Genomic DNA, 14195 nt, shown 5'->3' on the forward strand with positions numbered 1-14195 from the left:
TTCTTTTTTGACCTATACACCACAATTTCGCAGAATTGTTTTATTCTTCCGATTATCAGTACCAGCTATTCAAAATATATAATTTAGTGCATTTTACAATGGAATAAAGTTAAACAGAATTAAGTTCAAGTTATCGTTGGTGTGGCCCTCTGACACAATTCAGGTTTCTCATGTGGCCCCTTGTAAAAATTAATTGCCCACCCCTGCCGTAATGTGTCCATGACTGGATTTGGGTTCTTTGAGATGAAAATATTAATAATTAAAAAATACAAACAATAAAAAGCTTCAGTGCATGTTTAACTATAAACATTTACAGTAAAGAAACATGTGGTATTTGGTGATAATTGGTAAATGTAGTGACAATAATAAGGAATATAAATGTGTCTAAGACCAATTTTCTCATCCTCCGCAACAATTTTAAATCATTGTTTAAGTCCTCTAGGAACTTACATTTTCAAGGAATTTTGTTGGAAGGGACATAATTGACTGTGACACTCAAGATGGCTACAAGGTAAGCAGGTCTTATTTTTTCTCTCCAGGTAAAAGTTAAGTTAGTTGTTTGTCGTTGTACATACACAACTTTTTAGTTCTCATTACTGAAACATGAGTTTGTAAAGTTTAAAAACAATTATTACCTGGGACCTGGGACCTCCCTGAGACAGCAAGTCTGTGCCCACATTCAGTTCTCCGGGAATGTGAAGGGCCCTCAGGGACCTGAGGTGCACGTGCGCCCATTCCCAAATTTGCACCGCCAACAGGTCGAGGGGCAGAGACCTGACCCGGCCCTGCCTGTTCACGTAAGCGACCGCCGTGCATCTGATCGTGTCGAACTCCAGCCAGTTGATTGGGCCCTAAGAAGGAGGCCACACACCTCTGACTGAACGCAACTGGCACGTCCTGCCCCAGTCCGCCAGTGATGTGTCCGAAAACACAGGGACCCGAACCAACACTCTGCCCATGGGAACCCCACGCAGCAGAGTGCGCGGGTCTCTCCAGAACGCCAGCTCCAGAGAGCCCGGGATCTTGATCTGCCACCGGTGGCGCACCAGATCCAAACGGAGGAGGGCGAACTAGCATTGATGGCCTCTCATGTGTAGCAGGCCCAGCAGGACCACCACGTGGTCCGACGATATCTAGCCCAGGAGAGACATGGCCGCGTACACCGACACCTTGCATAATGGCCGAACGTGGGCAAAGGCCCGCAGAGCGACCTTCAAAGGAGATGCCATGACGGTCTCTACGACCCCCGAGAACGGGGGAGGCTGGCAATGAAACTGCCGCGCGTACCCCTTCCTCAGCGTCTTGTCTAGCCACCCCGGCAGAGTGCATAGCCGATGCCACTCTGAGTAGAACCGAGAGAGCGGCTAGCACGCACCCGGGGAGCCGTGGCCAGCCACTGATTGTATACGTCCTCGGCCCCGACAGCCGCGGGAGGGCTTTCCGTGAACAGCCAACCCGCCCAAGGCGGGGCCAACCCTAAAGGGAGAGGACAACACATGCGCCATCTGGGCCGTCCGTCTCCCCACCGGTTACAGCTGTAACCAAGGAGACAGAGGTTCCAGCAGGTGGCGCAGCCGAGCACAGCGGACCTGATATCTCAGTGGGGCAAGCAGAGAGCTTTGCTCCGCCCAAATAAAAACTGCTCGGGCCCCCACCCCGGCCAGCCACCTCAGAGGCCACAGACTTATGGAGTCGGGCACCGCCGACCTCAGTCAGAGACTGAGGGCAGGGAGACCGTTCACTAACCGTACCCAGGCCTACAGCAGCCATCTGTAATGAAGGCTCACTCACAGGTAAATAAGGTGAGCACACAACTTTATTCACCAACACAGAGGAGCTCCTCACCAAACGCACACAGGGTGGGGAAGCGTCCGAGGGACACTCCCCCCCCCAAAGAGTCAAGTACGGCGTATCTTAAACGGTGGGGCCTTCCGGCCCCTGTCATTCTGTCGGCGGGAAAGAGGCGAAGGGGAAGACCTCTGGGGCAAGGTTCCCACACCTCACACTGTGACGGGCGTGCCTCGTCCGGCTCAGACGTGCCCGCTACCCTGGCACGGCGATGCTGCGTCTGGCAACGCAGATGACCCCCAGGCCTCCGCAAAGCCTCAGGAGGGACAGAGGACCCCGCAGAAAAGGAAGGGACCGGCAAGAGGGGACCCAGTCTGAGCCACTCCTCCCTGTCCTTTTGGTGCACCAGGGCCTCATTGACCGCAGCGCCGAAGAGTGCGTCCGGCCGAGAGGGAGTTGGCCTGCGTGAGCTTTAAGATGGTCGCCGAAGCACGCGCCACCTCGCTCACCTCAGCTGGGGACAACGAGGTGCTACCCTCCATCATCCCGACCACAGCCGCTGCAAGAAGGCCCACGTTGTTGCAGGCCACGAGAGACTGCACAGAGAGGGCGTACTGCTTCTCTGCCAAGCTGGCAGAGACACGGTCCCTCAGAGACGGCAGGGCGGGGCGCTTGTTGGACCAAGTGCTCAAGCCCGGGACCAGAGAGGACACCAGCGCGGTTTCTAGGGACGGGATGCCCCTGCTCAGTGCAGGCGCCGGGCAGCAGCAGAGATGGCAGCAAATAAGTTCTCCTTCACTGCCGGGGGGGTCGACACTCCTGTCCTTGGGGGGCGCGACCGCCTCCTCCGAAGAGGAAGAGCTGGAGGTGGGCGGAGCCAAAACCGGGCTGGTCTCCTCAGCCTCACAGGAACTCAGCATCCTGTAGACGTGCGGCACCTAGACGTGCAGCGCCCTAGAGTTGACTCCTCTCTCAGCTGTAGGATAGTCTGTCTGTGTGTCTGTGAGATCCATCTCACCTCAGCCACCTCACAGCTGTCCTTTTAAGCCAAGCTCAGTCTCTCTCTGGGCACCAACAAGTCCTCTCTTGTCGAATCGCTTTCAAGTGTCCTGTATCTGAATGTGTGAATTAATTGCAACTGCACAGTACATCATTAGCTTGTTGCATCTCGCTGATAAATTAGAGTCACACACTATCAAACACTCAAACCCTATATTTCCAATATCTCTCTACTTCTTTTGTCCAAATAGATTAGAACAGTTGTAATCAGTAACAGTATTGTTAAAACATTAACATCTCTGGTGCTTCTGTTCTGCTAGTGTAGCAAAATAACAATTCCACTCTTTTCTATAGTTGGTTTAACAACCAACACAAAGAACAGAAAAACACAATTTCACATTTCTCATTACTGTTCCAAAAAATCATCAGTTAATATAGTTTGCTTATATTGAAGTACCATTCTCTAATAGTAGTTCATGAACAATTCTCAGTTCACCTATATCATTTACATCTGATTGTGTTGTATCGGAACTACAATCAAATTCACCATTGTTTCACATAAAGGATCAAATACCTTATTGCAAATGAAAACATTTCACACCATCTTGAAGGTCAGCTAACATAACTGTTATTTAGCCTAATTTCTCTACAAGATGAAACTCAGTGTGAATTCTCCAAGTCTCTTCTTATTATCCTAGCACATCAAAGACACTCTGAAATCCTGTCATAAATCATGACCCTTTTACGCCTTTATCACCTCAGGGCTCTCCCTGGAGTGGGGGGTGGTCTACTGACCTAAGAACAGACCCTGGTCTTGAAGAATGGTCACCTTATCAATAAGGGACACCGTTGTTATCTTGAGAAACAACCCAGGCCAGACAATAGTGAAACAAACTTTTTTTGTTCTCATCATTCACCTCAAAGAAACCTCTGTTAACCCTTAACTTTACAATGATTGCCTACTAGGACAACAATTTAATTAGAATTAGAATACCCAATTTTGATAATGTCTGTTAAAATCCATCTCAAACTGTTTTTTTTTCTGTCAGTGAGGGGAGTGCTACAGTGGGTCTGTACCTCTCTTTATGCAATTTAGACCATGTAAGACTTCTCAACTTGGTTTTCCAGAAATGTAACTTGATGCAGAATTATCTTCTCAATATCAAATTAAAACATGGCAAAATTTAGTAAACATGTAAGGAATAACAAAATGTGCTCCCTGCACGTTTCTACCCACTTATTCCATAATGCATGAGATTAATATGATTACTTCTAATCAAATATTAAACTAACTGAACAGTAACACACCCATCAAATTAGTTATTGCTTAGCTAAACCATTCCAAAATGCTAAGATGTATTCCATTCAACCATAACCATGTTAGATTTCGAATAAAACATACTTTTCAAAAACCCAATTAGACAAACTAGATTATTCACGTAACTTCTTTAAGTACCTATTTAATTTGCTTTGAACTCTAAGTTCAACTCTTTTTCATCATAGATAATCATTTCATACAATCCCCCCTGCTTTCAAGACAGAGTCAACGGAAAATGACTCCAAGCTTGAAAGCAGAACCATTACAGGACCAAAAATAAAAATAAAATTCTAACATGCATTCAATAAAAAGTCGAAAACCAAAAAAACGATTACACCACACTGTTGCTCGTGTGAAGGAAACATATTGAAACATCTCCCAAATTAGCATATCAAAATTAGCATTTCCACAGGCAATGGCTAAACTAAGTTGAGACCAACAAACATAATGACTCAATTTACCTCCTAAAGTCTAGGGAATTTACTCAATTTTAGATGTAAGTCTATGTCATTCAAAATAGTGTCGGACTGCCAAAATCGCTACTACCATGCATTTCTCATGCAAAGACATCTAATTTGTTCTAGCAATTAACAATGTTGGATGACTTAAGGTCTCCACCCTTACTACAATTTGATTCGAAATCATAAATGGAAACATTAAAGCAACCGAAAGGAAAACTTATTTAGCTTTCACTTAATGTTTTATCATCCCAAAACTGAACATGCTTGTGTTGTTAAAATTACCATGGGTGAGAACAGGCTGAACACTCGAATTTAACCCTTAGTAATATGCTACGTACCTTGATATAATGTTAAGGGTGGCAGAAGCCATCCCAGTGGACCTGCCCACCCTTCCTGAAGCTCTGAGCTCCACACATGTATGGTGAGCCATTAACAAGGCCAAATGTTTGTTTATGGTCCCCAGACCATACTATCAATTTAGCCTACATCATTCGTTAACTGAAGATTTTAGATTTAGTGTCCAACCTATCTAATATTTTCGCAGTTTGTAAAAATGTGCTTATCATTATCTATACAACAACTCAACATTAGGGTGGAAATTAAGAAACTCTTAAGAATGGCACTCCAGGCAGAAAACAGATTTATGATGTCACTATAATCAAGGTACAATAAGTAATCCAAAGGAAACTCAATGTAGGCCTTAAACACCGTTACATCAATACCCTATTTGTTCACTAATGTACCATTCCAGAATTTAAATTACATGAACGAGTAGCAGGCGCTGGTTTTAAAAACACAAGTATTATCCCAGTTATCGTTGGAAAATACTTATAAGAGAAACTATATTATTTAACCAAACTCAATTTAGCATTTAAAATAGGACGTCTAATTTTACGGGTTTATTTAAACGGGGAATAAACAGGCTTTGGCTATTTGGGGAATAAACGAGCCGTAGTCATTTTACCCTCTTTTGCAGGCTATGACTATATTGGCTGAATTCGCTATAGTCTGCATCCCACTCCATACAAGGAGAGAGAAAACACTATTTTAACCCCTCATTACGAAACCATATTTTACCAAATCACAGAATCATCATTATACCAATTTCCAATCTATCCCTCTAACTAAATTTAGGACTATATTGTCTCAAACACCTAAGTCAGCAGGCTAACACTCCCACGTGTGCCAGCCATCAGCACAACACTAGAAGGCAAATTCAATTTCACAATTTCAGCACAAAGGCAAAAGCCAAAAGAGTAGGCCTCGCATAATAACCATATTAACAACGCGTTCACCCAAACGCACACCAAACAAAACAAAACATTGCGATTACAAAACGTCCAAGTTAACACCAACCTCGAACACATACACATATGCAGCCAATCGGAACCCCCGTGCACAGGGAATACCAAAATGTAAACGTAAATTATACATTTACTAGGCCGACCACAACTAAACATATTCACACTTAACATCCAAAACCATTATATACAGGAGCACGCTATACTCAATCACGCAGACCAACTGCTTATAATCCAGCACCAATCGCAATGCAATAGGTTAGCTGCACGGGAATGGGTGTCAGGACACGGAAACAAAATTTTTTCTAACTACAGCCGCCCTGACTGCAATACTCCAAAAAAACTTATAGTCACCATACTTTCTCAAATCCATCTATCAAATTCCACAAAACCATCAAATCTGACTTACAAAAACCAACCACATTGTTTACTAAAGCATATGAAAACTGTATTAAGGAACAATCTCACCGGTTGATGCTCCCCCTGGTCCGTCTCCTGTCTGACCGTCCGCACACCTCCCCCAGGCGGTTCAGCGTTCCTGCGTGTTCCCGTTGGATCGCTCATGGCGAGGCCAAAGAGAAACCGAAACTGTCTCAATTCTTGCGGGAACAATACATCAGCCGTTGTCTTGATTCACACAGGCATCTTCCCAAATCCAATGTCCAGTCGAATGTCTAGTGGTAGCTTCATAACTTTAACGTAGCGGTTAGCACAGTCTCTTCCTCAACCCCGGGTCTGTAGTCTTCTTTGGTCTCAGCCACAAACACCGGAGATTACAGATGTGTACACCTGGTGTGTACAACTCCCCACTTTTGGAACTTTTCTTGAAACGCGTAGACATGCTCAACACTTCCAAAGCGGAGCAGAAAACGGCCTCCAGCGGCCCACAGCATTTCCACGTTCACAACGAAAAGGTCCACAGAGCTTGGCCACGTCGACTGTATGACTCCAACGATGCAGTGTCCTGAGCGGGCCTCCAAGGAGACCCACCGATCGGTCCAGCTGAACTCCGCGGGGTGGGGTGACGGGCGATCAGAGGAGAACGAGCCATCTAACCTGAGCAAAAAAAACTACATCACAGATCAATATACTCCACACAAACTTTCCCAAAGCTTCCATCACTCCACACTGTCTACACACCGTAGCCTACGCCTTCCAAACAACTTCACATCATGCCTCCTGCAACTTCCATACGTTACCACGTCCATCTACCTCCAATCAGCCCGATAGGCCGCGCATCCATCACCGAACGAAAACGCCAGTCGCCGGAAAAATCTAATAACACTCAAAGAAACATTGTTCACATGTCCAAACACCATAAACGTCAGTGATCATTTTTGCCGGTCCAGCGTAAACACGAGAGACCGGCAAAGGTTTACTGGCGCACTTCCCCATGTTCCAGATTTACCCAGTAAATCTAGTTTACCTCAGCCAACGTGCCCAGCATGCGTTGTTGAGCTCGTCAGCCCACAAATGAGATATTATAAAAGGTCCAACCTTTTACTGCAGATATTAACTATAAAGTCCAACTTTAAGTTTTTAAACCGCGGTCTAACCACTAATCGTATTGCGTTCTTACCTCCAAATTCAATTTCCACAGGAAACCTGTACTGATGAGGCACGAGTCACAGCTCCCGTCAGGCACTCTTTCTCAGCCCGTCAAAGGATAAGCCTTTTCTGGACGATACTAGAATTCCAGAGCTTTCTCTGGCCATGCACGGTTAAACCTGTTAGGAAAGGGACTCGAACCAATCAGGATTAGGATCCCGGACGTGCCCCCAAAATGTGATGGCAATATCTAAAGTGCAAAACAGTTCTATGAAAATGGTAGGTAAGACAGGAGAAATCAATTGTGCAATAAACGGTTTTAATAAAACTTGCAAGGAGAGAATACGCAGGTTACAAAGTAACAGTGAATAGTCTCTAAATAAAAACATCATTTCGACAGTATTTATTACATAGAAAAAGGGGTGTGGTAAGATGCTGCCATCTGTCTCATGTCAATCAAACACATTCCCTTTGTTCGATCACACAAGTCAAATGCTATTTTCCCCCACCTTATCCTTCCTGCCATAATGTTTACTGTTGTGTTTACCCAAAGGGGCCAACTGACCTTACTCCCCCCAAGGACCACATTCCTGAGGAACAAAAGACTGATACCCTTCTTCTAGGCAGGAGGACATGGCCCAAATACCTGTTAATCCTCTGATATTATACAGACGTGTGTCACAATCAAAGTAAAGATCTACATATCAGCCAAATGGAAAGACAGACATTTCTCAAATGTACCTTAGTTAAAAATTACCATAACAATTCAAACCAACTCTCCATACTTTCTTGAAGTAAAGCTAATTGAATGAATTTAGTGAACATTTAGTTCTCCTGTCAATAGCTTTTAAGGCATGCATAGAGACAATTTGATCCCAAATCCACATCTTTATTTTTCACTTTTTAAACCAACTTACAATAATATCTTTTGATTTTCAAGATATTATATAGCAATTTAACACAATTATTTTACACTATTCAGCATTTGTTTGTTCCTTCCACAAAAAACATGAATGGACTATAATGTATAATGTAGTCATCAAGGGCAATCTCTCCGCAAGCTCAACCGACCTCTACGATGACTGCCCAACTCAAACCCATTCGGACTGTATCCTAGACATCACTTCTAATGCTGCAATCAGCCCTAGGGGCAGCACAGTCTTAAAGCAGTACCTTCTGAACATACACTCACCTAAAGGATTATTAGGAACACCATACTAATACTGTGTTTGACCCCCTTTCGCCTTCAGAACTGCCTTAATTCCATGTGGCATTGATTCAACAAGGTGCTGAAAGCATTCTTTAGGAATATTGGCCCATATTGATAGGATTGCATCTTGCAGTTGATGGAGATTTGTGGGATGCACATCCAGGGCACGAAGCTCCCGTTCCACCACATCCCAAAGATGCTCTATTGGGTTGAAATCTGGTGACTGTGGGGGGCATTTCAGTACAGTGAACTCATTGTCATGTTCAAGAAACCAATTTGAAATGATTCGAGCTTTGTGACATGGTGCATTATCCTGCTGGAAGTGGCCATCAGAGGATGGGTACATGGTGGTCATAAAGGGATGGACATGGTCAGAAACAATGCTCAGGTAGGCCGTGGCATTTAAACGATGCCCAATTGGCACTAAGGGGCCTAAAGTGTGCCAAGAAAACATCCCCCACACCATTACACAACCACCACCAGCCTGCACAATGGTAACAAGGCATGATCCATGTTCTCATTCTGTTTACGCCAAATTCTGACTCTACCATCTGAATGTCTCAACAGAAATCGAGACTCATCAGACCAGGCCACATTCTTCCAGTCTTCAACTGTCCAATTTTGGTGAGCTTGTGCAAACTGTAGCCTATTTTCCTATTTGTGGAGATGAGTGGTACCCGGTGGGGTCTTCTGCTTGTTGTAGTCCATCCACCTCAAGGTTGTGCGTGTTGTGGCTTCACAAATGCTTTGCTGCATACCTCGGTTGTAACGAGTGGTTATTTCAGTCAAAGTTGCTCTTCTATCAGCTTGAATCAGTCGGCCCATTCTCCTCTGACCTCCAGCATCAACAAGGCATCTTCACCCACAGGACTGCCGCATACTGGATGTTTTTCCCTTTTCACCCCATTCTTTGTAAACCCTAGAAATGGTTGTGCGTGAAAATCCCAGTAACTGAGCAGTGAAATACTCATACCGGCCTGTCTGGCACCAACAACCATGCCACACTCAAAATTGCTTAAATCACCTTTCTTTCCCATTCTGACATTCAGTTTGGAGTTCAGGAGATTGTCTTGACCAGAACCACACCCCTAAATGCATTGAAGCAACTGCCATGTGATTGGTTGATTAGATAATTGCATTAATGAGAAATTGAACAGGTTTTCCTAATAATCCTTTAGGTGAGTGTATAGCCACATGGTCTCTTTTATAAGCACCTTAGGCCTTTTCGCATTATTCCTAACCACAGGCTATCTTAGCCAAGGGCTATCTTCGTCCCAGTCTAAGAACAGCCCTTGGCTAGCTTAGCCTGTATACAGTTTGATTACCCTGGGCTAGGATTCAACACTAGGGATTCACACTTGTATTCCTAACCCCTGGGCTAATGGACAAATAAGACAAGCTACAAATGTTATGTTCCCTCTCATGTGAGTAGTGTTATGCTAACAATAATTGCAATAAAAAATTCTCACATGGCTCAATTGACATCTTTCAGACATTGGTTGATCAAGATGTCTGCCCTGTTAAAATTACACAAAGAGATAAACCGCGACGTGGAAATACAGAGGTGGGGGACTCGAGTCACATGACTTGACTCGAGTCAGACTCGAGTCACAATATTCAGGACTTGTGACTTGCTTGATTAAAGTATGAAAATGACTTGACTTGACTTTGACTTGAGAACAAGTTACTTGAGATTTGACTTGAAGTGGAAGACTCGACAATGACTTGAACTTATATAAATAAACAAACAGCAATACAATTATTTTATATGGTGTGACATCAGCAGCACTAATCAGTGTATGGGCCTTTAACGCTGCACAATTCAAACCGTGCCAAACATGGCAGACAGTAACGTTAGTCGAGCTCCACAAATAGTATCGTTTGGATACAAGGACTTTGAACTGGACCGTGTGAATAAAAAAATATGCAACAACATCATATTTCATTCGTAATTTTAAGAACCACAAGGAAAAGTAAGAAAGTAATCTCTTTATATTCAGTTTCACTAAGATCTATAACGATTAAGTTACTAATGTAATGAATTCATCTTTTGTTTGTCGTAATTTGGCCTTGGTTGCATATTATGTTTATTATTTTTTCTTGTTAGAAATGTGACCATTATCATTACTGAATACGTCTGGTAAATAGATGTAAGGGAATTTGACTATAACAGTTGCATAGCCTGAATTTTAATTTTGATGGGCATCTTAAAATGAGCGGGCATGTATATTATTACATGTGGGCCATAATGTCTGTATTAAATGTGCGCATTTTCAAGTGTTTGTGGACTGCGTGTGGAAACTAAAAAGCATTGTGCTTACACCATAACAGTTAACTTTACTGCATGAAAGGCTAACACGAGGCGCCGATTCAGAGTGAAGTCTGGCTTTAATGTACGTTCCTTTTATTTGAGAGATGAAACAGGAAGGAAAGTCCTAAAAAGGATCATTTCTTTTTTTGGTGAAGATCTGATGGGCTGCTATTTAACTGCGTAAAACGTGAGGGGGTTGGATGATTTGCGGGTGGGTGTGTGTGTGAGAAAGAGATTACATTTTGACATGTATGCTTGAGTCACTTTTATTGCCTCAGAGACTGTATTTGGCTGCAGCAGATAAGTTAAGAACATCCACTCTCCAAAGACTCATTGTTACACAGAGGCATTCACTTGCATCTGCAGAGGAACGAAAACTGCGGCTGGCTTTTTGTAGTACCTTCTAACACATGCATTTGAGTCTGAAAGAACACAGCTACACCGCACATACAGCCAACAGGATCAAGAAAAGTCGAGGTCATTGCTCACACAGTTGAGAGTCAAGTCCATCATGAAAGCTGGAGTGGTTTTAATCGGTTTCCTCCTCAGCACAGACATCTACATGACTGAAGGTAACTGGCTTACAATGAAATAATGATCTGTGCCTGGATAAAAAGATTGTAGCATGTTGTATTGTATTCTTGAATAAGCTGTACTTGTGACTGTGGGCCAACTACCCGTTACATTTCAATACCATGAATCATCTGCACAACTGATATAATCCAGTCCTTTGAATTAACTGTAATGTATCTAACAAGAATTCTTGAATATAGGTACAAATTATGGTATTTATTGTGTGTCTGTTTACTTATTTTTTATGATCAATAGGGTCCCCTAAAACATTAAAACTGTGTTAGACATCTTATTTTAATGTGTACCTCGCAGGTTGTTTGACTTTCTCTTTCTTGTCCACAGGGATACCTTTAGTTCAGTGCCGCTGCGCTAAAACAGTGGATTATATACACCCTAATTTAGTCATTCACTGTAAACGGTACCCTCCTCGTGCATACTGCTCCAAGGAAAATGTAATGTGAGTTGTTAAATCAACCTATCATAACTTAAGCATTAAGGCATGGGGAGATATGGTATATGGTCAATATGCCATGGCTAAGGGCTGTTCTTACATATCGCCATTAGTCGTGGTATATTTGGCATATATTACAACCCAACAGGCCTGAACCACCATATTATACAATGAGAAAACTCATATTCATTCACCTGAAAATATTTAAATGATTTCTCCCCACTACCCCAGTGTGATGTCGAAGAAAGGAAGATCAGTCTGTCTTACCCCAAATGGGAGCTTCGTAACAGGACTAAACAACGGACAAATCAAAATGTAAGTTCATGGATGTTTTATACATTGTTGTTAATGAGTTACGTTATTTCAGTAAATGTGTTTGTATGACAAAACAAATCAATAAAATAAAATTGGCTGTTTTCTGCTTCTGTGTTTCCTTGGCATATTGACTATATTTGGTATTCTCAAATTACATATAAATGTTGTTTAACAGTGTACAATATTTTTATGCCATAAATGTTATCTATTCTAACTCAAATCCTAGCCTGTTTTCTTCATTGGCTATTTTCTGCAGTCATTGCAGTGGCGAGGAGTGTAATCAGAGCATATATATATATATATGTATATATATATATATAGCTCCGGATAAAATTAAGAGACCACTGAACCTTTTTCTTTCCTTTCCAAAAATGTTTAAAAGGAAGGTTTTGAGTGAGGAACAGAAGGGTTACATTTAAGAGACCACTGCAAATTGAACGCTTCTGTTCCACATTTAAAACTTTCCTTTTCAACTTTTGCAATGTAACTTAGGGTTAATGAAAACACTTGTTTCTCTATTACAGAAAATGTGATTAGAATCAACACTCGTGATTCTTTCCCCACTGGCCACTCATTTCTGTGCACCCAAAACTGTACCAAACCCCCTGCTATGCCTCTAATAGTTTGTCTCTGAAGCTGAGCAATGTGGACAGGCCAATCTTGAATGGAAGATCCTAACAAGAAAAAATGAAGACTGTAGTATTACAATAATTGCAAGAATGTTATTGAAGTGGGATTTATTCAAATATATACTGTATATTTAACTTGATTTGTATTTTTCTCACATTGTACGACAAATTAACAAGTTAGAGAATAACAGCCTGCAGAATTACTGAAATGTCAGATGTAAATAACTTTACACAGACCTCATCTTACTGTCCTGATGAATAATACATATGTTTCTGTTGATGTCACAAATGAGTAACTTGTAGAGTTTGTCATGAATTTTTTTTTTATTATGACTGTGAAAACCTAGTAGTAATACATACCTGTTATCTGATTAGGAGGCTTATTAAAAGTAAGAGCAATTTAGCGGTCAAGAAAAATGTAATGTTCCTCTTACATAAAATGTGTTTTATTCAAAGTACCATTCTTTGTGTGGTTTACTCATCTCTGTCTCTTTATGTGGGAAAGAATTACCACAACCTGTCCAGTAGATGGCGAAGTGTAGACCAGAAATGTTCTAGCATACTGTGGAAAACTATTCTACACACCACTCTCTAATGTGCCAGATTAGTGCCAAATGTGGTGCATATACAGAATTGCACATGTGAGCAACATACATCTCCAAGAGAGCAGAAAACTTGACGCGTGTGTTGAGAACCAGTGCAAGTTCTGTTTGACAAATCTACACTGATTCAAACTAACAAAGAAATAAAAGCAAGGCTGGAGGCAACAGCAACACAATCATCACTTGTCATCCATGAGAATCGGAAGAGACATCTTTACTTTTTGGGTGGAGTTGCCTTATCAAGGCTTTTTGGTGGTTCCCTCAAGTGAATTTGACTTTTCAGACTAATCACTCTGACAATCAGATATAAACCCAAGTATCTATTGATTTTGTAGTGCTTCCTACCAGCCTAGAGATGAAAAAAAAGATTCAACTTACTGTTTGTATTATTTTCTGGGTTTATTAGCCCAATTTGTGGTTCACAAATCAGGGAGTTACTACTTCCTATAATCACAAAATGTGTGGCCAGGGTATGTATTTCAGGTAAAAAACACTGTCTAATTATATCAAACAAAATAAATGGTATATTGGGATTCTTACAAGTAACTAGGAGTACCATTTACCTGCCTTGTTTTCCTTTCTTCTACCACAATATATAGTCCAGATAATATGTAGAGTAAAATAACTGTTTGCATACATTCTTGATTCCAAAAATCACTAGATTCGGTCCATCAGTACATATGGATAGT

The 14195-nt window shown here is 42.2% G+C and overlaps 1 long non-coding RNA gene across 1 annotated transcript; it reads left to right on the top strand.

Moving 5' to 3' along the window:
- Window positions 1-11135: 11135 nt before the first annotated feature.
- On the top strand, window positions 11136-13362 carry LOC105009507. Its single transcript, XR_827813.5, has 4 exons — window positions 11136-11508; window positions 11852-11966; window positions 12192-12275; window positions 12800-13362. It is a non-coding gene; the product is annotated as an uncharacterized LOC105009507 (long non-coding RNA).
- Window positions 13363-14195: the final 833 nt, after the last annotated feature.

This window comes from Esox lucius, chromosome 24 (genome assembly GCF_011004845.1).
Source record: "Esox lucius isolate fEsoLuc1 chromosome 24, fEsoLuc1.pri, whole genome shotgun sequence".
Classification (NCBI taxonomy): Eukaryota; Metazoa; Chordata; class Actinopteri; order Esociformes; family Esocidae; genus Esox; species Esox lucius.